Genomic DNA, 26181 nt, shown 5'->3' with positions numbered 1-26181 from the left:
GCAGAGAGGTGCTAGCAGCAGAGAGGCTAAAAGAGCGACTGCTTACCTGATAAAAGTGTTTTTTTCCTGCTACTACCCGAGCGACTATCCAATCTAGCTAAATAGCAAGTATTTCTTCTTCTTTAACTGTTTTAAACTGTTTAAAGTTGTTTTTGCACCTGCACTTTTAAAATTTGTCCTGTTTGTTGCATTTACCTGTTGAGGCTACACACTCAAGTGCGCTAGCCTGTGTTACATATTTATTGCATTTTCCTACTGTTTATTTGCAAAAAAAAAAAGAAAAAAAAAAAAATTATCCTTGTTTGCCGCCTTTCCTGACTTAGAGTAGTCCAAATACAGGCTTTGCTGTATTCTGGACTTTTGGAAAGTTCCTGTGTTGCTCATTTCCTTTCTTGGAAAAAAGGAGGCTTCTTTGTTCACCAGTGGGAGTGGGGAGCTTAGAGCAGCCTCTCTATCCCTGGAGGAGTGTTCCCAGCACAAGAATCTGGTAGTCTATTGGCCGTTTTGGGCCAATTTCTAGCTCTTTCAAGTCCCCCTGTATAAAACCAACTTTGACATGGTTTTTGCGCTTGTTACTACTCAGCCAAGCTCCTCGTGGTCCTGCAGAGTGGTGCTAGCATCAGAGAGGCTAAAAGAGTGACTGCTTACCTGAAAAAAGTGTTGTTTCCTGCTACTACCTGGGAGACTGTCCGATCTAGCTAAATAGCAAGTATTTCTGCTTTTTTAACTGTTTTAAACTGTTTAAAGTTGTTTTTGCACCTGCACTTTTAAAGGTTATCCTGTTTGTTGGATTTACCTGTTGAGGCTACACACTCAAGTGCGCTAGCCTGTGTTACATATTTATTGCATTTTCCTGCTGTTTATTTGCAAAAAAAAAAAAAAATTATCCTTGTTTCCTGCCGTTCCTGACCTAGAGTAGTCTAAATACAGGCTTTACTGTATTCTGGACTTTTGGTAAGTTCCTGTGTTGCCCATTTCCTTTCTTGGATAAAAGGAGGCTTCTTTGTTCACCAGTGGGAGTGGGGAGATTAGAGCAGCCTCTCTATCCCTGGAGGAGTGTTCCCAGCACAAGAATCTGGTAGTCTATTGCCGTTTTGGGCTAATTTCTAGCTGTTTCAAGTCCCCCTGTATAAAACCCGCTTTGGCGCGGTTTTTGCACTTGTTACTACTTAGCCAAGCTCCTAGTGGTCCTGCAGAGTGGTGCTAGAAGCAGAGAGGCTAAAAGAGCGACTGCTTACCTGATAAAAGTGTTTTTTTCCTGCTACTACCCGAGCGACTGTCCGATCTAGCTAAATAGCAAGTATTTCTTCTTCTTTAACTGTTTTAAACTGTTTAAAGTTGTTTTTGCACCTGCACTTTTAAAATTTGTCCTGTTTGTTGCATTTACCTGTTGAGGCTACCCACTCAAGTGTGCTAGCCTGTCTTACATATTTATTGCATTTTCCTGCTGTTTATTTGCAAAAAAAAAAAAAAAAAAAAATTATCCTTGTTTCCTGCCTTTCCTTACCTAGAGTAGACCAATTACAGGCTTTGCTGTATTCTGGACTTTTGGAAAGTTCCTGTGTTGCCCATTTCCTTTCTTGGATAAAAGGAGGCTTCTTTGTTCACCAGTGGGAGTGGGGAGCTTAGAGCAGCCTATCTATCCCTGGAGGAGTGTTCCCAGCACAAGAATCTGGTAGTCTATTGGCTGTTTTGGGCCAATTTCTTACTCTTTCAAGTCCCCTGTATAAAACCCACTTTGGCACAGTTTTTGCGCTGTTTACTGCTGAGCCAAGCTCCTCATGGTCCTGCAGACTGGTGCTAACAGCAGAGAGGCTAAATGAGCGGCTGCTTACCTGATAAAAGTGTTTTTTTCCTGCTACTGCCTGGGTGACTCTCCGATCTAGCTAAATAGCAAGTATTTCTGCTTCTTTAACTGTTTTCAACTGTTTAAAGTTGTTTTTGTACCTGCACTTTTAAAGTTTGTCCTGTTTGTTGCATTTACCTGTTGAGGCTACACACTCAAGTGTGCTAGCCTGTGTTACATATTTATTGCATTTTCCTGCTGTTTATTTGCAAAAAAAAAAAAAAAAAAATGATCCTTGTTTCCTGCCTTTCCTTACCTAGAGTAGACCAATTACAGGCTTTACTGTATTCTGGACTTTTGGAAAGTTCCTGTGTTGCCCATTTCCTTTCTTGGATAAAAGGAGGCTTCTTTGTTCACCAGTGGGAGTGGGGAGCTTAGAGCAGCCTATCTATCCCTGGAGGAGTGTTCCCAGCACAAGAATCTGGTAGTCTATTTGCTGTTTTGGGCCAATTTCTAGCTCTTTCAAGTCCCGCTGTATAAAACCTGCTTTGGCACATTTTTTGCGCTTGTTACTACTCAGCCAAGCTCCTCGTGGTCCTGCAGAGTGGTGCTAGCAGCAGAGAGGCTAAAAGAGTGACTGCTTACCTGATAAAAGTGTTTTTTTCCTGCTACTAACTGGGCGACTGTCGGATCTAGCTAAATAGCAAGTATTTCTGCTTCTTTAACTGTTTTAAACTGTTTAAAGTTGTTTTTGCACCTGCACTTTTAAAGGTTGTCCTGTTTGTTGCATTTACCTGTTGAGGCTACACACTCAAGTGCGCTAGCCTGTGTTACATATTTATTGCATTTTCCTGCTGTTTATTTGCAAAAAAAAAAAAAAAAAAAAATTATCCTTGTTTCCTGCCTTTCCTGACCTAGAGTAGTCCATATACAGGCTTTGCTGTATTCTGGACTTTTGGAAAGTTCCTGTGTTGCCCATTTCCTTTCTTGGATAAAAGGAGGCTTCTTTGCTCACCAGTGGGAGTGGGGAGCTTAGAGCAGCCTATCTATCCCTGGAGGAGTGTTCCCAGCACAAGAATCTGGTAGTCTATAGGCCATTTTGAGCCAATTTCTAGCTCTTTCAAGTCCCCCTGTATAAAACCCTCTTTAGGGCGGTTTTTGCATTTGTTACTACTCAGCCAAGCTCCTCATGGTCCTGCAGAGTGGTGCTAGCAGCAGAGAGGCTAAAAGAGTGACTGCTTACCTGATAAAAGTGTTTTTTTCCTGCTACTAACTGGGCAACTGTCGGATCTAGCTAAATAGCAAGTATTTCTGCTTCTTTAACTGTTTTAAACTGTTTAAAGTTGTTTTTGCACCTGCACTTTTAAAGTTTGTCCTGTTTGTTGCATTTACCTGTTGAGGCTACACACTCAAGTGCGCTAGCCTGTGTTACATATTTATTGCATTTTCCTGCTGTTTATTTGCAAAAAAAATTATCCTTGTTTCCCACCTTACCTGACCTAGAGTAGTCCAAGTACAGGCTTTGCTGTATTCTGGACTTTTGGAAAGTTCCTGTGTTGCCCATTTCCTTTTTGGGAAAAAAGGAGGCTTCTTTGTTCACCAGTGGGATTGGGGAGCTTGGAGCAGCCTATCTATCCATGGAAGAGTGTTCCCAGCACATGAATCTGGTAGTCTATTGGCCGTTTTTGGCCAATTTCTCGCTCTTTCAAGTCCCCTTGTATAAAACCCGCTTTAGCACGGTTTTTGCGCTTGTTACTACTCAGCGAAGCTCCTCGTTGTCCTGCAGAGTGGTGCTAGCAGCAGAGAGTCTGCTCTTCACTTTTCCCTTAGAACTGCTTAGTTCTGATAATAAACACCCTATTCCTACTACTAAAGCCTGGCACTTGCTCACTAAAGCAAGTATATAAGTCAACACTTTCACTACACTGTTTTAAACTGTTTAAAGTTGTCCCCATTTGCACTTGCAATTTTAAAGTTTGTCCTGTTATTCTAGCATTTACCTGTTGAGGCTATCCTCTCCAGTCCAGCTTTCCTGTGAATTACGGAATCTTGAGGCATTTTCCTGCTGTTTATTTGCAAAAAAAAAAAAATTATCCTTGTTTCCCTCCTCCCAACAAGTTCCAAATACAGGCTTTGTGAGAGATGCAACTTTGTTGCCCATTTCCTTTTTTGGATAAAAGGAGGCTTCTTTGTTCACCAGTGGGAGTGGGGAGCTTAGAGCAGCCTATCTATCTTTGGAGGAGTGTTCCCAGCACAACAATTCCAGTCCCACATAGACCTACCATGACAGCAAACCAAACACATAAACACACAAAAACCTGCTTTGGAGGCTCTAAATACAAATCTGCGCTTGTTACTGCTGAGCCAAGTTCCTCGTGGTCCTGCAGAGTGGTGCTAGTAGCAGAGAAACTTAAAGAGTGACTACTTACCTGATAAAAGTTTTTTTTCCTGCTACTACCTGGGTGACTGTCAAATCTAGCTAAATAGCAAGTATTTCTGCTTCTTTAACTGTTTTAAACTGTTTAAAGTTGTTTTTGCACCTGCACTTTTAAAGTTTGTCCTGTTTGTTGCATTTACTTGTTGAGGCTACACACTCAAGTGAGCTAGCCTGTGTTTCATATTTATTGCATTTTCCTGCTGTTTATTTGCAAAAAAAAAAAAAAAAAAAAAATTATCCTTGTTTCCCACCTTTCCTTACCTAGAGTAGTCCAAATACAGGCTTTGCTGTATTCTGGACTTTTGGAAAGTTCCTGTGTTGCCCATTTCCTTTCTTGGCTAAAAGGAGGCTTCTTTGTTCACCAGTGGGAGTGGGGAGCTTAGAGCAGCCTATCTATCCCTGGAGGAGTGTTCCCAGCACAAGAATCTGGTAGTCTATTGTCCGTTTTGGGCCATTTTCTAGCTCTTTCAAGTCCCCCTGTATAAAACCCACTTTAGCGTGGCTTTGCATGATTTTGCGCATAGCACAGCATTGGGCAGCGCTGCTTAATTGGGTTTAGGCCACTCTCGGCTCCACAAAGTCTGCTCTTCACTTTTTCCCTTAGAACTGCTCTAGTTCTCATAATAAATACCCTATTCCTACTCTAAAGCCTGGCACTTGCTCACTAAAGCAATTATATAAGTCAACACTAAAAAATTAAAAGCACTACACCCTCACGAACTCCCCTTGAGTACCTTACTCCCCATTGGCCCTTTTTTTTTCAATTTTAAAAGAGTTCCCTGTACTATTCTAGCATGTCCAAAGGTCAGTTGGCGGTATCCTCTCCAATCCAGCTGGTGAATCTCGGAACCTTGAGGCAATGTTACAACTGCCTCATGTACACAGACAACCCTCTCCTCCTCCCAACAAGTTCCAACATATGTGAGAGATGCAACCATATAGCCAAACTGGAGGCTCAGCTCTCTCAACTCAGTACTGACGTAACCAGTCAGGGGGAGAAGGTATCCACACTCACTACAATTCCAGTCTCACATAGACCTACCACGACAGCAAACCAAACACATAAACACACAAAAACATACTCGGAGGCTCTAAATAAAAATCTGCCTAAGCAGCAGAGACCTCAGAAGCAGACACCCAAGCAACCGCTACCCCAAAACAAAACACGTGTAACACATAGTTCACAATGCCAGTGTGCCGAACAGTCACAACCCTTAAGGCTAAACAACACACCTGATACACTTGTAGTATGTGATTCTATCGTCAGGCACACTGATGTCCCGCTAATCAGGCTGAACAAGGAGAATGTCACAGTGAGCTGCCTGTCGGGCGCTAGGATCCGCCACATAACACAAGCACTCAGGTCACTCCAAGGCAAGTACAAATATGACTCAGTCATTGTCCATGCTGGTGTGAATGACCTGAGATGTACCTCCCTGGACTACATGAAAAGAGACATAGAGGAGCTCTCTGAGTATGTAGCCCAAGTCGGTATGACCCTGACCTTGAGTAGCATCTTACCCTCACCAAGAATGATGCCACAATATGAAGACGACATGATCAATTTCAACAATTGGCTTAAGCATTGGTGTCATTCAAAGGGGATCCAATGCCTGTCAGCCTGGGATGACATGCTCGACAAGCCACGCTGCTTCGCTAGGGATGGCTTGCACCTGTCACCCCTGGGCTTTCGGATATTGGCAAAGGCTCTTGCTACCCCCATAGTGCCTTTTTTAGGCAAGGCTCAAAAGACAAACCCACTTCCATAGGTATCACAAGGGATAAGAAACTAAGAGTAATGCTACTCAAAGCCAGAAGTCTAAACCTCAAGATGCATGCACTCAAAACTCTCCTTAGCATGGAGAACATAGATATCTGTGCAGTAACAGAAACCTGGTTCTAGGCTTCCGAGAGCACCCCAGCACTACCAGGTTATACCTCATACCTTGCTTTTTGGCCCCAAAACTCAGACCGAACCACAAAAGGAGGGGGAGTATCAATATTCGTCAAAGATACCCACACCTCTAGGTTGGTGGCACAGCACGAAGCATCGGAGACTATCCATGTGCAAGTAACAGTGGGTAAAACTGCCTTCCAGTTTATAGCCTGCTACAGACCACACTCCCAAACTCAGGAACACCACTCGGCCTTCCTGAGAACACTGGAAAACATGAAGGTCTCTCCAAACACCATTATATTGTGCGACTTCAACTACCCAAACATAGACTGGGAGCATTACTCTAGCTCCAACACCCTAGCCAAAAGGTTCCTAGAATTTATAAACTCAAATGCTATGGAACAACTTGTTACCACTCCCACAAGAGGGGAAAACATACTGGACCTGATCATCACCAACATTGGGACTCTATGCTCCAGACCAGAAGTGTATCCCTCACTGGTAAGATCAGACCATAAATTAATCTCACTGGATATCCACATCCCGACCCCACCCCCTGCCCAGAAAACCACAGTGAAAAACTTCTCTAAAGCAAACTTCACACTACTTAAAACCGAGGTGGATTCATTCAAAGCGCCCGGGCCTGTGGAAAATACGGCCCAGACCGCAGAATCCTTTATAAACGCATTTTATGAACACCTTCAGGAATGCATGGATCATGCTATCCCAAATAAAACTAAGACCCAATCCCACAAAGGCAGGCATCCTGTCTGGTGGACCCCAGCCATAAACAAACTAAATAATAGAAGAAGGAAGTTACTACACGATAGAGCAAAATCCCAAAAAGAGAAGGCATCTCTGATCAGTATTAGCAAAAAACTACGGGCACTCATAAAATCATCTAAGGCCAGCTTCGAGAGAAAAATTGCAGAGGACACTAAAGATAATCACAAAGCTTTCTTTAGTTATGTTAGGAACCTGGGTGGGAATTCCCAGATATGCTCAGAATTAGTCCAAAATGACAAAAAATACACTGAACCCACAGACATTGCCAACATCCTGGCTGACAGGTTCAGTGCAAACTCCCCCCCCCCTCCCCACCAAAAGAGCAAATATCTATTCCAGCAGAGTGCTGCCCCCTGACATCTCAGATGCTCAGGTAAAAACTGCCCTCTCCAAAGCAAAAAACACAGCATCAATGGGACCAGACGGTGTCCCAGGCTGCATCCTACATGAACTCCAAGATGAGCTGAACCCAAACATAAAGCTACTGTTCAATCTCAGCCTTACTACAGGATATGTACCCAAAGAGTGGCGTACAGCAACAGTAGTCCCTCTCCACAAAGGTGGTGCCTCAATGGATCCTGGAAACTATCTTCCCATAAGCCTGACTAGCTTGGTCTGCAAAGCTATGGAAAGGATCATCAAGGAACTCATAAATAAAGATATTGGGGACCAACAGACACTGGATCCTACCCAGTTCGGCTTTGTTAAGGGCAGATCCTGCCTCTTAAACCTGGTCAATTTCTTTGAAACAGTCACCAAGGCCATTGACAAGGGGAAGGTGGTCCACACAGCCTACCTAGACCTCGCAAAAGCCTTCGATGCAATACCCCACTCGGGCATCATAGATAAGTTATCCAGCTTAAATATAAACCCCTATGTCACTAGATGGGTGGCAAACTGGCTCAAGGACAGAACCCACATGGTCAGAATTGCTGGAGCCATGTCAGACTCCAAACCAGTTACAAGTGGCGTCTCACAAGGCTCAGTCCTGGGACCTCTCTTGTTCACTATATATTTCTCGGAGGTACAGGCCAACACGGAAGGACTGTGGCTGACCAAGTTCGCAGATGACTGCAAACTGGGCGCCATAATCAACTCTCCAGCTGACACAAGCATCCTCCAAAAGGGTCTCATAGAAACAGACAACTGGTGCCAGAGCCATGGCCTCAAGCTAAACGCCAAAAAGTGTATAGTCATCCCCTTTGGCAAAAACAAAGTGCCCACAAATTACCACATAGGTGGCAATCCATTAAGTACGGAAGAAGTAATTAGGGACTTGGGGACCCAAGTTGAAAGCAATCTCTCATTTCACAACCATGTGGCCAAAATGATTAGAAAAACATTCTATATAGCCCACCTAATCATGAAGGGATTCACATCTAGATCAGGGGAGGTCATTGTGCCTCTTTATTCATCCCTCATCAGGCCCATAATTGAGTACAATGCCCCTTTTAGGATGTACCTTACCAGACACCTGCAGCAACTGGAAAGACCCCAAAAGTACCTCACCAAGAGGATCAAAGGGCTCACACAGATGCCATATGCTGCCTGGTTAAAGAAACTCCAGCTCTACTTGGTTGCATACCGCCTGCTCAGAGGCGATCTGTGCCTGAAGTATAAAGCCATGTCCAACCCAGAATTAATGGGCATGCCGCACCTCAGAAAATCCAAATCTCATCAAGCTACGTGCTCGAGGGACTTGAACCTCAGCACAGAAATAAATAGGACATGCTGGAGGGACAGATTCATAACCCAGAGGCTCCCTTCACTCTGGAATAAAATCCCAGTCCAAGTTAGGCAGAGTCCCTCACTGATTCTCTTCAAGAGGAATCTTGAAGAGTGGATGGGAGATCATAGGTTTACCCCGGGTATCACTTCTGTGTCACTGTTAGACAGAGGCACAGTAAACTAAACCTCGAAAAAGGGCATAGTAAAATTCATTTAAATGGGTGGCGAAAGCCAAACACACTCTGGCTAGGCTTACAAATGCCCTAGGGCATATAGCCTAGTATGAACCTATGAACCTATGAACCTAAAGGAAGAATCAGAAACTGAGCTCTCCTCTGGGTCTGAATAAAAAAAAATCTGAGGAAAATGTCCTATATGTCTCTGCATCTTCTTGTTCTGATTCAGAATTATTAATCTATTCAGAAAAAGAGGAATCCCTCTTTCTTTTATCACAATCTGCTTTACAAGAAGTATCAGTAACCTGAATTAAACCCTTAGCCAGACCCAGTAAACTACTACTATTCAAAGAAAATTGAAGAGTAGTAGATACAATACTTGATTTCCTGATGCTTTTTGACAGGAAAAATGGGGCCAACAATGTTACTAATGGCAACAGCAGCTTCCCCACTGATGTGCACAGCATTCTGACACAACATAGGAAACTTTTCCTGTTCTCTTTCCCAGGATCAACAAGAGTGTCTCTCCATTGCCCACTGAGGGCTGAGGGGATTCCAACAGAAACAGAGGATGTGGCTAACCCCTGCTCCATAGTGGCTGTAAGTTGTACACAAGAGGGTTCTGGGGTAAAAGATGAGTGGGCTGAGGTACAAAAAATGGCCATAGAAGAGACACCCATCTGCAACTGAGGCAAATTACTAGTCTGTTGTGGTGGCAGGGGCTGTTTGGTTATTTTTTTCTTTTTGTGGCTGGAAGAATGACTGACGATGGGACCTGTAGTCTATTCCATGGTCAGGCTGAAAATTGTGCCTTTTTCCTGGAGAAGACAAACAGCAATTGCCAGTAAACGCTACCAGTCCACAAAAGATACTTTCTGTGATAGACTTTCTCCACAGAAGAAAATGTTTTCAGCTACATCACACCACTTTTAAACTGACAGGCAAAATGAGTGCTCCATTTAAACATATATTACAGTCTCAAGGCAGTCTATTAAAACACAGCACTCCTAGCTTTAAAAAAAAACGTTCATGAAGAGGAAAGTAATAAACCATCAACAGAATTAAGAAAATGGAAGCTTTTTTCCCCAAAGGGAACTTATCTTCCCAGCAAAGAAAAGCTCAGGCCAACTGTTGATCCTCAAAATTGTCAGAGGAGGGTACTCTCCTGAGGCAGTAAAGCTCTAAAGAGCTTCATACCCAAACACAGGATATAAGTGTGTTTTAACAAAAACACCAAAAGTATTGTAGGTAGATACAACACTGACCGTAAAATACTGAAACAGCAAATGTCCATTCAATTTGCAAATTGAAGTCTATGCATAACAAATGTTACTGGGAAATGCAGCCATACATACAAGTGTGCCAAATCATGCATTATAAAAAGCAATAAAAACACTAAGACTTGCATATCAAACATTGATTTCCCAAATATGTGTGACAGATACACAAACCTAACTTCCATTTAGGTTGTGAAGTACAATTAAAAAAATGTATGCTGAAAAAAGGCTTAATGCTGAATGATATTTCACCATTGTTGGATTTAAATCAGTTTTATGCACAAATATAGTGTGATTATTACACTTACCTTAATGATGCATAATGGGTGTTCATGAATTCTAAGTAATATACAGGGTAATGTTAAAAATTCAGGACTGTAACTAGGATCAGATGTATTTCATGTAACAAAACAGAAAAAGTTATCAGCATACCTCTCTCCCTCCACTGGTCATTAACCCTATACATCTGCTCAATGTACTGAGCATGATCCCTTGTTCTGTCTTCATCATCCTGAACTGCTTGACTGTTTTGGCATGTGAAAGATGCTCTGAAGCTTTGGAAGCTGGCTGGCTGTTACATCCTTAACAGGATATAACCCATATAGCTAAGGCTACTGTAGCTGTGATCAATATAATGAACATTTACTAAGTCCAAGATGATGTCAAAGTTGAGTCACTCCTTCACCTGGTTGAGAGAAATCAGTGAATGTGGTTTGGACTCCTTGTAAGGATGTCCTCTGGATACCTCCAATGAGAGGTATGTCAGGCATAGCTTATTGATTGGAGTTCCATAGGGCAGACCTAAGATTCAATGGAGATATGATACTTCTCTGTATGGCTGAAAATGCATAGGGATCTTAAAGTCAATTAACTGTTGCTAGGGATTATTACAGTTTGTTGAACACTATTTTAACACTGAATGTATTATATATGTACTTAATTTGTTGGCTTCTACTGGCAACATCTTTTTATCAGATTCTTATAGTGTGTGTATTTTCTAGTGGGATTTGGGAGTCACACAACTCATACAAAACAGAGAAGATAAGCTTCTGTTTTCATATATGAGACTGTGTGACCCAAGAAGTAATGTAGAAAAATCAGGTGTGTCAGGGCTTAGGTGCACAGAACCACAGCCACACTGAAAAATATGATGATTTTGTGCTAATGTGCAATTTTTTTGAATGTCGCTGTGCTAATATGGTGATATTGCTACATTAGATTTTTTAATGATATTTTGCATCTTAATGTATGGAGACATAGTGTTCCGTTATAGATTCCTATTGATGGTATATATCTAGGTTCATAGGTTCATAGGTTCATACTAGGCTATCTGCCCTAGGGCATTTATAAGCCTAGCCAGAGTGTGTTTGGCTTTCGCCACCCATTTTAAATGAATTTTGCTATGCCCTTTTTCGAGGTTAGTATACTGTGCCTCTGTCTAACAGTGACACAGAAGTGATACCCGGGGTAAACCTACGATCTCCCATCCACTCCTCAAGATTCCTCTTGAAGAGAGTCAATGAGGGACTCTGCCTAACCCGCACTGGAATTTTATTCCAGAGTGAAGGGAGCCTCTGGGTTATAAATCTGTCCCTCCAGCATGTCCTATTTATTTCAGTGCTGAGGTTCAAGTCTCTCGAGCGCGTAGCTCGATGGGATTTGGATTTTCTGAGGTGCAGCATGTCCATTAATTCCGAGTTGGACATGACTTTATACGTCAGGCACAGATCGCCTCTGAGCAGGCGGTATGCCACTGAGTAGAGCTGGAGTTTCTTTAACCGGGCAGCATATGGCATCTGTTTGAGCCCTTTGATCCTCTTGGTGAGGTACTTTTGGGGTCTTTCCAGTTGCTGCAGGTGTCTGGTAAGGTACATCCCAAAAGGGGCATTGTACTCAATTATGGGCCTGATGAGGGTTGAGTAAAGAGGCACGATGACCTCCCCTGATCTAGATGTGAATCCCTTCATGATTAGGTGGGCTATATAAAATGTTTTTCTAACCACTTTGGCCATGTGGTTTTCAAATGAGTGATTGCTATCAACTTGGGTCCCCAGGTCCCTAATTACTTCTTCCGTACTTAATGGATTACCACCTATGTGGTAATTTGTGGGCACTGTTTTTGCCAAAGGGGATGACTATACACTTTTTGGCGTTTAGCTTGAGACCATGGCTCTGGCACCAGTTGTCTGTTTCTATGAGGCCCTTTTGTTGGATGCTTGTGTCGGCTGGAGAGACAATTATGGTGCCTAGTTTGCAGTCATCTGCGAACTTGGTCAGCCACAGTCCTTCCGTGTTGGCCTGCACCTCCGAGAAATATATACCGAACAAGAGAGGTCCCAGGACTGAGCCTTGTGGGACGCCACTTGTAACTGGTTTGGAGTCTGACATGGCTCCAGCAATTCTAACCATGTGGGTTCTGTCCTTGAGCCAGTTTACAACCCATCTAGTGACATAGGGGTTTATATTTAAGCTGGTGAGCTTATCTAAAATGCCCGAGTGGGGTATTGTATCAAAGGCTTTTGCGAGGTCCAGGTTGACTGTGTGGACCACCTTCCCCTCATCAATGGCCTTGGTGACTGTTTCAAAGAAATTGACCAGGTTTAAGAGGCAGGATCTGCCCTTAACAAAGCCAAACTGGGTAGGATCCAGTGTCTGTAGGTCCCCAATATCTTTATTTATGAGGTCCATGATGATCCTTTCCATAGCTTTGCAGACCAAGCTAGTCAGGCTTATGGGGCGATAGTTTCCAGGATCAGTTGAGGCACCACCTTTGTGGAGAGGGACCACTGTTGCTGTACGCCACTCTTTGGGTACATATCCTGTAGTAAGGATGAGATTGAACAGTAGTTTTATGTTTGGGTTTAGCTCTTCTTGAAGTTCATGTAGGACGCAGCCCGGGACACTGTCTGGTCCCATTGATGCTGTGTTTTTTGCTTTGGAGAGGGCGGCTCTTACCTGAGCATCTGAGATGTCAGGGGGGCAGCACTCTGCTGGGATAGATATTTGCCCTTTTGGTGGGGAGGGGGGAGAGAAGTTTGCACTGAACCTGTCAGCTAGGATGTTGGCAATGTCTGTGGGTTCGGTGTATTTTTTGTCATTTTGGACTAATTCTGAGCATATCTGGGAATTCCCACCCAGGTTCCTAAAATAACTAAAGAAAGACTTGTGATTATCCTTAGTGTCCTGTGCAATTTTTCTCTCGAAGCTGGCCTTAGACGATTTTATGAGTACCCATAGTTTTTTGCTAATACTGATCAGAGATGCCTTCCCTTTTTGGGATTTTGCTCTATCATGTAGTAGCTTCCTCCTTCTATTGTATAGTTTGTTTATAGCTGGGGTCCACCTGACAGGACGCCTGCCTTTGGAGGATTGGGTCTTGGTTTTATTTGGGATTGCATGATCCATGCATTCCTGAAGGTGTTCATAGAATGTGTTTATAAAGGATTCTGCGGTCTGGGCCGTATTTTCCACAGGCCCGGGGGCTTTGAAGGATTCCACCTCAGTTTTGAGGAGTGTGAAATTTGCTTTAGAGAAGTTTTTCACTGTGGTTTTCTGGGCAGGGGTGGGGTCGATGTGAATATCCAGTGAGATTAGTTTATGGTCTGATCTTACCAGTGAGGGATACACTTCTGGTCTGGAGCATAGAGCCCCATGTTGGTGATGATCAGGTCCAGTATGTTTTCCCCTCTTGTGGGAGTGGTAACAATTTGTTCCATAGCATTTGAGTTTATAAATTCTAGGAACCTGTGGGCTAGGGTGTTGGAGCTAGAGTAATGCTCCCAGTCTATGTTTGGGTAGTTGAATTCGCCCAATATAATGGTGTTTGGAGAGAGCTTCATATTTTCCAGTGTTCTCAGGAAGGCTGAGTGGTGTTCCTGGGTTTGGGAGGGTGGTCTGTAGCAGGCTATAACCTGAAAGGCAGTTTTACCCACTGTTAGTTGCACATGGATAGTCTCTGATGCTTCGTGCTGTGCCACAAACCTGGAGGTGTGGCTATCTTTGACGAATATTGATACTCTCCCTCCTTTTGTGGTTCAGTCCAAGTTTTGGGGCCGAAAAGCATGGTATGACGTATAACCTGGAGAAAACAAAAAAGTATAGACCACCACTGAACAACAAAGGCGAAAGTAAACTCTGCGCAGCAAACTGTCAGGACTGACTAGGCAACGTACTTTTTAACGTATATTAAGTTTATTAAAAAAACAACAACGTTTTCGTCCTCCTGTGTTGGAAGACTACTTCAGAAAAAAACAAACAAACAGACAGTCCAAGCTTTTTTAAAAACTTTCCGCCCAAAGATTCAAAAGTTTTCACCAATCAAATGAGTGTACTGGTAAAGTGCATGTCAAATGTTAAAGAACCATGCACAAAGCTTGCTAAAACACACCAAAGCGCGCATAATCAGTAGATAATAAATAAAATAGATGAAACACATGAAAAAGTGTAAATATGTATATATATATATATATATATATATATATATATATATATACAACTTAAAATTAAATATTGAATGTTGATAAACAATGACTAAAATAAAATAAAATATAAACCACATAAACATATATGCAGTTTATATTGAAGCACACATAAAATGTTCTTCAAACCCAACATAATAAACCACATAAAGCATCCATACTCTATTAAGCTTAAAAAATAAGCATGTTAAAAGTAAACACACTAATTGCAACAATGTATCTGTAAGACCCCACACTGTTACAAAATAACTACAATATAAACATAAAAAGACACAATCTTACAAAATAACCTGTATACAAAGTGCCCAAAGGTGGTCAAGTACAACTAACCGTTGCGCTTATTAAATGATCTTACATTTATGATGCGTAAATTTAATAAGTAGTGTATATTTTGTAACTTTTTATAAACATAGAATGCCGTTCAAAAAGTGTATATTATATTATTTTAGAGTTACTTGTTATCTCAAGCAACTCTTAAGTTTCAAAAGGCAAGTGATGTTACAGTTGTCGTTTAACCCAGGATAACTAAAGGCGTTCAACAACAATTGCCATTCTAATTCACGACATTCAAGTAGTATTGAAGTGGGTCCCCCTCTGCTGTCAAACATCAATTGGTCTATAATTGGTCAAAAAATAAAAGGAGTGATCAGGGTTGATGTTAATATGCTTAGCTAAAGCGTTGTCACCCTTATTTTTAGTGATCGCATATGTATGCTCGTAAATTCTATCCCGAAATTTGCGATCAGTCTTCCCCACATAAAAAGAGTCGCAAATATTACACTTAGCCAAATAAATGATACCTTTAGAATTGCAATCAAGTTTATGCATAATTTTAAATTTTCTACCTTCTACTTCAAAAAAGGTGGTGTTTTTAACAAATTTACACATACTACAAAAGCCACAAGCAAAAAATCCACAAGTTCTATTATATGTTCTAAGTTTTTTGCTCTCCAAGAGGCTTTTAAGATTTGCACCTCTCCTATAGACAATAAGTGGAAATGGGCCAATTCTCTCCATCAAGAGGTTATCCTTATATAACAGACACCAATTTTTAAACAGTGACTGTTTTATTTGGTCACTGTCATTATTAAATGTTGTGATGAACGACAACTTATGTCGGTTTGTAAGAATGGAGTTAACAGTAAAATGTCTGTTAACAGTATGCAACCTAACAGAAATGGTGGAACTATTAATAATATTGGAAGCATCTTGTCTTTCAGTTGTAGAATCTAATGTTTCTTGGTTAATTAACGTTGAAAGTAAAATAGGTTTAAATAACCCTGACTTACGTTTATTAATGACTTCAGTGGTAAGTTCTTGAACAAGTTGATTAGGGTATCCCCTGCTCACAAACATACTTTTTAATAGTTGACACTCCGCTAAAAAGTCTGTTTCAACAGAACACATCCTGGCCGCTCTAACTAATTGCCCCTTAACAATAGAACGTTTCTGTTTGTAAGGGTGTGCGCTAGAATAGTGTAAAAATGAGTTGCAGTAAGTTGGCTTCCTATAAATATTTGAACACAGTCTATTATAAACTGGGTCCTTAAATAATTTTACATCCAAGTAATCAATGCTCGAAGAATTAAAACTATGAGTGAACTGAAGAAATGTTGTTGTTGAGTTAAAGTATTCTAAAAGCTTGTCCGCTACAATGCTGTCGCCTTTATAGACGATAAAAATATCATCCAGAAATCTGGTATAAAACACAAGTAAATTTGAAATTTCTGGTTTATCGAAAACAAATTGTTTTTTCCCAATAGGCGACAAACAAATTAGCTAGACTAGCCCCACATGGGGAGCCCATGGCTACCCCATGTTGTTGTAAAAAATATTGACCATTGAATGTAAAAAAATTATTAGTCAATATAATATCAATTAATTCAGAGACTGCATATATGTCATTGGTTGAGGCTTTTAATTCACCTAACATTAAAGACACCCATTCCACTGCTTCCAAGTGAGGAATTGAAGTGTATAGATCGACCATGTCAATCGTCAAAAAAACATGATCGTGGTCGATACACAAGTCATTAAGACTTTCCAAAAAGGACCACGAGTCTTTACAAACTTGTGGGATTTTTTTCAAGTATTTTTGAAGTATAAAGTCGACCACTTTAGCATAAGGGTACGTTAAAGATGCACGTGCATCAATAAGTGGTCTCATAGGGGGATTTTGGATGTCTTTATGAATTTTTGGGATACCAAACATAATAGGTAACTTAGGGAATGGTATATTAATAAAATTAAAAGTATCCACATCTATTTTTGCCTCTATAAATAAGTCTCTGAAGTAACTTTTAACTCTAGATAAAGCTACATTGTACTCATTTAATGATGCTTTACGATAAGCCTGGTTATTTAAAACTGCTTCCATCTTGATGTTATAATCTGCATTATCGAAAATAACCAGTCCACCCCCTTTATCTGGTTTTATACACCGTACCATAGAAGATCTGATGAAATTCAAAGCTTGAATCTGTTCAAAAGAAACATTACTAGTTCTATGGTGGTCAGTGTGCCTTCGAGTGTGAGCAATGTGCCTAAAATCAAGCTCACATACTCCTTCGAACACACGCAATAAAGGGTGTAATGGGGGATTAAAAGTACTTAATGGTTTGAATGAAACATTAGATGTATACTGGTTACCCAAAAGAAAAGCGAGATTTAGTTTCCTCACAAAACATTTCAGGTCCAACAAAGTTTTTGCAATATTCCTATTTTTGCTGGGTACAAAGGTGTTACCCTTTGCTAAAAGTTCCACCAGGTCACCTTCTATATTAATTGTCGAAAAGTTATAAATATAAAAGTCACCATTGACATTCTTTAATACACATGGTTTTACAGTATGACTGTCCAGTGGGAAAGGGGAGACATCAATTATCTCTTCCTCCTGTTGTTCCAAGATCTGTTCCCCTGGTTCTGAGACCATTATGGTTTCGATGAATTCTTGGCTAAGGCTCCTTTTTGAAAACCCTATTTGTCAACGTAATTGCTAGTTACTTCGATAGGGCGTTGCGTAGTATTATTGTTGTTGACAGATTGTAGTCTTTCACTGCGCCTTAATGGTTCAGTTTCTTGAACTACATTAGAGTCCAAGCCTGTGTTAACTTCACTTAAGTTATCCAAAGAATTAGTCGAATTCATCTGGCCAAGATCATTCATGTTGTTGTTGTTTTTATTCTGCCAAACCTGGGATAAATGGGGCTTAGGATATGCTGTCCCATTAGCATAAGCTATACGATCCCTATTTCATTTCTTGATTTTATTTTGCTTTAGTTTTTCTAAAAGCTGGTCAATGCTGGTAAACACTCTCTCATATTCAAATTTATATCTCACAAAATCTGCGTTAGATCTAATGTCATTGTCAAGGTCATTCACTTCAACTGTAATGCTCTCAATTTGGATGGAATAATGTTTAATCATTAATTCCATCAAAGAAAAACCAGAATGATTAAGCAGGTTTAATAGTTCTTTATGAAAAAGAGAATCAGGAAGTAAACCTGTCGGGTACTGAAAATAACGCAGTCCTTTAGGCACTAGTTTCTCAGTTAAACATTGTTTAAAGTATATTACTTCTAATTGAAGTTTTTTCAATTTTAACAATTTAAAATCAAAAAGTTTCAATTTGTCCATGATACCTTGTGTGCTCCCCGCTGATGACTTAGGCACTTGAACTGGTCGTTTCAAACTCAGGCAGAATCCTGCAGTTAGGTTACCCGTATTGTTCAACCAAGCTGATAGTGAAGGAACGCCAATAAGCCCAGTGTCATTACCATAGTTGTCATTATTTTCACGCTGAAGACTAGGTCCGGTCTCACAAGCATTTTGGCCTGGAGGGATAGGTGCAGAATTAGAACATAGTCCCGTCTGTTCACATGTGCCAGGCTTAGACGTTTGCCCGTTTTGCAAATTAGAATTCTTAAAATGTCCATTGTTAGTTGTCACATCAGTAAGCCTCTTGTCAACTGAGTCCAAGCGATTAGTTAACGTATCCAAACGTTGTGTAAGCAATCCCAACAAATCAGTTAGGGAAGGAGAGTCTGAGTTATTCGTTAAACCAAACAAATTAGGACTTGCAGGGCTGCTAGGAGATCCAGTCGCCATGGTACACAAACCAGGAGAAAATGAAAAAGTATAGACCACCACTGAACAACAAAGGCGAAAGTAAACTCTGCGCAGCAAACTGTCAGGACTGACTAGGCAACGTACTTTTTAACGTATATTAAGTTTATTAAAAAACCAACAACGTTTTTGTCCTCCTGTGTTGGAAGACTTCTTCAGAAAAAAACAAACAAACAGACAGTCCAAGCTTCTTTTAAAAACTTTCCGCCCAAAGATTCAAAAGTTTTCACCAATCAAATGAGTGTACTGGTAAAGTGCATGTCAAATGTTAAAGAACCATGCACAAAGCTTGCTAAAACACACCAAAGCGCGCATAATCAGTAGATAATAAATAAAATAGATGAAACACATGAAAAAGTGTAAATATGTATATATATACAACTTAAAATTAAATATTGAATGTTGATAAACAATGACTAAAATAAAATAAAATATAAACCACATAAACGTATACGCAGTTTATATTGAAGCACACATAAAATGTTCTTCGAACCCAACATAATAAACCACATAAAGCATCCATACTCTATTAAGCTTAAAAAATAAGCATGTTAAAAGTAAACACACTAATTGCAACAATGTATCTGTAAGACCCCACACTGTTACAAAATAACTACAATATAAACATAAAAAGACACAATCTTACAAAATAACCTGTATACAAAGTGCCCAAAGGTGGTCAAGTACAACTAAGCGTTGCGCTTATTAAATGATCTTACATTTATGATGCGTAAATTTAATAAGTAGTGTATAGTTTGTAACTTTTTATAAACATAGAATGCCGTTCAAAAAGTGTATATTATATTATTTTATATTTTTTTATATTGATGTTTGACAGCAGAGGGGGACCCACTTAAATACTACTTGAATGTCGTAAATTAGAATGGCAATTGTTGTTGAACGCCTTTAGTTATCCTGGGTTAAACGACAACTGTAACATCACTTTCCTTTTGAAACTTAAGAGTTGCTTAAGATAACAAGTAACTCTAAAATAATATAATATACACTTTTTGAACGACATTCTATGTTTATAAAAAGTTACACGCTATACACTACTTATTAAATTTACGCATCATAAATGTAAGATCATTTAATAAGCACAACGGTTAGTTGTATTTGACCACCTTTGGGCACTTTGTATACAGGTTATTTTGTAAGATTGTGTCTTTTTATGTTTATATTGTAGTTATTTTGTAACAGTGTGGGGTCTTACAGATACATTGTTGCAATTAGTGTGTTTACTTTTAACATGCTTATTTTTTAAGCTTAATAGAGTATGGATGCTTTATGTGGTTTATTATGTTGGGTTCGAAGAACATTTTATGTGTGCTTCAATATAAACTGCGTATACGTTTATGTGGTTTATATTTTATTTTATTTTAGTCATTGTTTATCAACATTCAATATTTAATTTTAAGTTGTATATATATATATACATATTTACACTTTTTCATGTGTTTCATCTATTTTATTAATTATCTACTGATTATGTGCGCTTTGGTGTGTTTTCGCAAGCTTTGTGCATGGTTCTTTAACATTTGACATGCACTTTAGCAGTACACTCATTTGATTGGTGAAAACTTTTGAATCTTTTGGCAGAAAGTTTTTAAAAGAAGCTTGGACTGTCTCTTTGTTTGTTTTTTTCTGAAGAAGTCTTCCAACACAGGAGGATGAAAACGTTGTTGGTTTTTTAATAAACTTAATATACGTTAAAAAGTATGTTGCCTAGTCAGTCCTGACAGTTTGCTGCACAGTTTACTTTCGCCTTTGTTGTTCAGTGGTGGTCTATACTTTTTCATTTTCTCCTGGTTTGTGTACCATGGTGACTGGATCTCCTAGCAGCCCTGTGAGTCCTAATTTGTTTGGTTTAACGAATAACTCAGACTCTCCTTCCCTAACTGATTTGTTGGGATTGCTTACACGTTTGGATACGTTAACTAATCGCTTGGACTCAGTTGACAAGAGGCTTACTGATGTGACAACTAACAATGGACATTTTAAGAATTCTAATTTGCAAAATGGGCAAAATTCTAATCCTGGCACATGTGAACAGATGGGACTATGTTCTAATTCTTCACCTATCCCTCCAGGCCAAAATGCTTGTGAGACCGGACCTAGTCTTCAGCGTGAAAATAATGACAACTATGGTAATGACACTGGGCTTATTCGCGTTCCTTCACTATCAGCTTGGTTGAACAATACGGGTAACCTAACTGCAGGATTCTGCCTGAGTTTGGAACGACCGGTTCAAGTGCCTAATTCATCAGCGGGGAGCACACAAGGTATCATGGACAAATTGAAACTTTTTGATTTTAAATTGTTAAAATTGAAAAAACTTCAATTAGAAGTAATATACTTTAAACAATGTTTAACTGAGAAACTAGTGCCTAAAGGACTGCGTTATTTTCAGTACCCGACAGGTTTACTTCCTGATTCTCTTTTTCATAAAGAACTATTAAACCTGTTTAATCTTTCTGTTTTTTCTTTGATGGAATTAATGATTAAACATTATTCCATCCAAATCGAGTGCATTACAGTTGAAGTGAATGACCTTGACAATGACATTAGATCTAATGCAGATTTTGTGAGATATAAATTTGAATATGAGAGATTGTTTACCAGCATTGACCAGCTTTTAGAAATACTAAAGCAAAATAAAATCAAGAAATTAAATAGGGATCGTATAGCTTATGCTAATGGGACAGCATATCCTAAGCCCCATTTATCCCAGGTTTGGCAGAATAAAAACAACAACAACATGAATGATCTTGGCCAGATGAATTCGACTAATTCTTTGGATAACTTAGGTGAAGTTAACACAGGCTTGGACTCTAATGTAGTTCAAGAAACTGAACCATTAAGGCGCAGTGAAAGACTACAATCTGTCAACAACAATAATACTACGCAACACCCTATCGAAGTAACTAGCAATTACGTTGACAAACAGGGTTTTCAAAAAGGAGCCTTAGCCAAGAATTCATCGAAACCACAACGGTCTCGGAACCAGGGGAACAGATCTTGGAACAACAGGAGGAAGAGATAATTGATGTCTCCCCTTTCCCACTGGACAGTCATACTGTGAAACCATGTGTATTAAAGAATGTCAATGGTGACTTTTATATTTATAACTTTTCGACAATTACTATAGAAGCTGACCTGGTGGAACTTTTAGCAAAGGGTAACACCTTTGTACCCAGCAAAAATATGAATATTGCAAAAAATTGTTGGACCTGAAATGTTTTGTGAGGAAACTAAATCTCGCTTTTCTTTTGGGTAACCAGTATACATCTAATGTTTCATTCAAACCATTAAGTACTTTTAATCCCCCATTACACCCTTTATTGCGTGTGTTTGAAGGAGTATGTGAGCTTGATTTTAGGCACATTGCTCACACTCGAAGGCACACTGACCACCATAGAACTAGTAATGTTTTTTTTTTAACAGATTCAAGCTTTGAATTTCATCAGATCTTCTATGGTACGGTGTATAAAACCAGATAAAGGGGGTGGACTGGTTATTTTCGATAATGCAGATTATAACATCAAGATGGAAGCAGTTTTAAATAACCAGCCTTATCGTAAAGCATCATTAAATGAGTACAATGTAGCTTTATCTAGAGTTAAAAGTTACTTCAGAGACTTATTTATAGAGGCAAAAATAGATGTGGATACTTTTAATTTTATTAATATACCATTCCCTAAGTTACCTATTATGTTTGGTATCCCAAAAATTCATAAAGACATCCAAAATCCCCCTATGAGACCACTTATTGATGCACGTGCATCTTTAACGTACCCTTGTGCTAAAGTGGTCGACTTTATACTTCAAAAATACTTGAAAAAAATCCCACAAGTTTGTAAAGACTCGTGGTCCTTTTTGGAAAGTCTTAATGATTTGTGTATCGACCACGATCATGGTTTTTTGACGATTGACGTGGTCGATCTATACACTTCAATTCCTCACTTGGAAGCAGTGGAATGGGTGTCTTTAATGTTAGGTGAATTAAAAGCCTCAACCAATGACATATATGTAGTCTCTGAATTAATTGATATTATATTGACTAATAATTTTTTTACATTCAATGGTCAATATTTTTTACAACAACATGGGGTAGCCATGGGCTCCCCATGTGGGGCTAGTCTAGCTAATTTGTTTGTCGCCTATTGGGAAAAACAATTTGTTTTCGATAAACCAGAAATTTCAAATTTACTTGTGTTTTATACCAGATTTCTGGATGATATTTTTATCGTCTATAAAGGCGACAGCATTGTAGCGGACAAGCTTTTAGAATACTTTAACTCAACAACAACATTTCTTCAGTTCACTCATAGTTTTAATTCTTCGAGCATTGATTACTTGGATGTAAAATTATTTAAGGACCCAGTTTATAATAGACTGTGGGCAATTAGTTAGAGCGACCAGGATGTGTTCTGTTGAAACAGACTTTTTAGCGGAGTGTCAACTATTAAAAAGTATGTTTGTGAGCAGGAGATACCCTAATCAACTTGTTCAAGAACTTACCACTGAAGTCATTAATAAACGTAAGTCAGGGTTATTTAAACCTATTTTACTTTCAATGTTACTTAACCAAGAAACATTAGATTCTACAACTGAAAGACAAGATGCTTCCAATATTATTAATAGTTCCACCATTTCTGTTAGGTTGCATACTGTTAACAGCCATTTTACTGTTAACTCCATTCTTACAAACCGACATAAGTTGTCATTCATCACAACATTTAATAATGACAGTGACCAAATAAAACAGTCACTGTTTAAAAATTGGTGTCTGTTATATAAGGTTAACCTCTTGATGGAAAGAATTGGCCCATTTCCACTTATTGTTTATAGGAGAGGTGCAAATCTTAAAAGCCTCTTGGAGAGCAAAAAACGTAGAACATATAATAGAGCTTGTGGATTTTTTGCTTGTGGCTTTTGTAGTATGTGTAAATTTGTTACAAACACCACCTTTTTTGAAGTAGAAGGTAGAAAATTTAAAATTATGCATAAACTTGATTGCAATTCTAAAGGTATAATTTATTTGGCTAAGTGTAATATTTGCGACTCTTTTTATGTGGGAAAGACTGATCGCAAATTTCGGGATAGAATTTATGAGCAAACATATGCGATCACTAAAAATAAGTGTGACAACGCTTTAGCTAAGCATATTAACATCAACCCTGATCACTCCTTTTATTTTTTGGCTATAGACCAATTGATGTTTGACAGCAGAGGGGGACCCACTTCAATACTACTTGAATGTCGTGAATTAGAATGGCAATTGTTGTTGAACGCCTTTAGTTATCCTGGGTTAAACGACAACTGTAACATCACTTGCCTTTTGAAACTTAAGAGTTGCTTGAGATAACAAGTAACTCTAAAATAATATAATATACACTTTTTGAACGGCATTCTATGTTTATAAAAAGTTACAAACTATACACTACTTATTAAATTTACGCATCATAAATGTAAGATCATTTAATAAGCGCAAAGGTTAGTTGTACTTGACCACCTTTGGGCACTTTGTATACAGGTTAATTTGTAAGATTGTGTCTTTTTATGTTTATATTGTAGTTATTTTGTAACAGTGTGGGGTCTTACATATACATTGTTGCAATTAGTGTATTTACTTTTAACATGCGTATTTTTTAAGCTTAATAGAGTATGGATGTTTTATGTGGTTTATTATGTTGGGTTCAAAGAACATTTTATGTGTGCTTCAATATAAACTGCGTATACGTTTATGTGGTTTATATTTTATTTTATTTTAGTCATTGTTTATCAACATTCAATATTTAATTTTAAGTTGTATATATATACATATTTACACTTTTTCATGTGTTTCATCTATTTTATTTATTATCTACTGATTATGTGCGCTTTGGTGTGTTTTAGCAAGCTTTGTGCATGGTTCTTTAACATTTGACATGCACTTTACCAGTACACTCTTTTGATTGGTGAAAACTTTTGAATCTTTGGGTGGAAAGTTTTTAAAAGAAGCTTGGACTGTCTGTTTGTTTTTTTTTTTTCTGTAGAAGTCTTCCAACACAGGAGGGTGAAAACGTTGTTGTTTTTTTAATAAACTTAATATACATTAAAAAGTACGTTGCCTAGTCAGTCCTGACAGTTTGCTGCGCAGAGTTTAATGACATATAACCTGGTAGTGCTGGGGTGCTCTTGGGAGCCTTGAACCAGGTTTCTGTTACTGCACAGATATCAATGTTCTCCATGCTAAGGAGAGTTTTGAGTGCATGCATCTTGAGGTTTAGACTTCTGGCGTTGAGTAGCATTACTCTTAGTTTCTTATCCCTTGTGATACCGTTGGAGGTGGGTTTGTCTTTTGAGCCTTGCCTAAAAAAGGCACTATGGGGGTGGCAAGAGCCTTTGCCAATATCCAAAAGCCCAGGGGTGACAGATGCAAGCTGTCCCTAGTGAAGCAGCGTGGCTTGTTGAGCATGTCATCCCAGACTGACAGGCATTAGATCCCCTTTGAATGACACCAATTCTTAAGCCAATTGTTGAAATTGATCATCTTGTCTTCATATTGTGGCATCATTCTTGGTGAGGGTAAGATGCTACTCAAGGTCAGGGTCATACTGGCCTGGGCTACATGCTCAGATAGCTCCTCTATGTCTCTTTTCATGTAGTCCAGGGGGGGTACATCTCAGGTCATTCACACCAGCATGGACAATGACTGAGTCATATTTGTACTTGCCTTGGTGTGACCTGAGTGCTTGTGTTATGTGGCAGATCCTAGCGCCTGACAGGCAGCTCACCGAGACCTTCTCCTTGTTCAGCCTGGTGAGTGGGATGTCAGTGTGCCTGACAATAGAGTCACCTATTACAAGTGTATCAGGTGTGTTGTTTTGCCTTAAGGGCTGTGACTGTTTGGCACACTGGCTTTGTGAGCTATGTGTTGCATGTATTTGGTTTTGGGGTAGCAGTTGCTTGGGTGTCTGCTTTGGAGGTCTCTGCTGCTTAGGCAGATTTTTATTTAGAGCCTCCGAGTATTTTTTTGTGTGTTTATGTGTTTGGTTTGCTGTCGTGGTAGGTCTATGTGAAACTGGAATTGTAGTGAGTGTGGTTTCCTTCTCTTCCTGACTGGTTACGCCAGTACTGAGCTGACAGAGCTTAGCCTCCAGTTTGGCTATATGGTTGCATCTCTCACATGTGTTGGAATTTGTTGGGAGGAGGAGAGGGTTGTCTGTGTACATGAGGCAGTTGTAACATTGCCTCAAGATTCCCAGATTCACCAGCTGGACCGGTGAGGAGATTGACAACTGACCTTTGGACATGCTAGAATAGTATTGGGAATTCCTTTATAATTGAAAAAAAGGGCCAATGGGGAACAAGGTACTCAAGGGGAGTTTGTGAGGGTGTAGTGCTTTTAATTTTTTAGTGCTGACTTATATAATTGCTTTAGTGAGCAAGTGCCAGGCTTTAGAGTAAGAATAAGGTGTTTATTATGAGAACTAGATAATTTCTAAG

This window comes from Protopterus annectens, chromosome 1.part0 (genome assembly GCF_019279795.1).
Source record: "Protopterus annectens isolate FY-2018-M chromosome 1.part0, PAN1.0, whole genome shotgun sequence".
NCBI lineage: Eukaryota > Metazoa > Chordata > Ceratodontiformes > Protopteridae > Protopterus > Protopterus annectens.
Note: the sequence above shows the minus strand (reverse complement) of the source record.